Raw genomic sequence first — 233 nt, 5'->3', positions numbered from 1 at the left:
AATAAAAGGAATGGAGGAGCTCAGCTATGAGGAGAGATTAGCTGAACTGAATCTATTCTCCCTTGAGAAGAGACGTATAAGAGGAAATATGATCATCCTGTATAAATATATAAATGGTCCATATAGAGAACTCTCTTCCTAATTATTCACTGTAATGTCATTACAAAGCACAAGGGGGCGCTCTTTGCATCTGGAAGAAAATAAATTTAATCCCCAAATAAGGAACGGATTCT

Source organism: Pyxicephalus adspersus, chromosome 3 (genome assembly GCF_032062135.1).
Source record: "Pyxicephalus adspersus chromosome 3, UCB_Pads_2.0, whole genome shotgun sequence".
In the NCBI taxonomy this organism is placed as follows: Eukaryota; Metazoa; Chordata; class Amphibia; order Anura; family Pyxicephalidae; genus Pyxicephalus; species Pyxicephalus adspersus.
Note: the sequence above shows the minus strand (reverse complement) of the source record.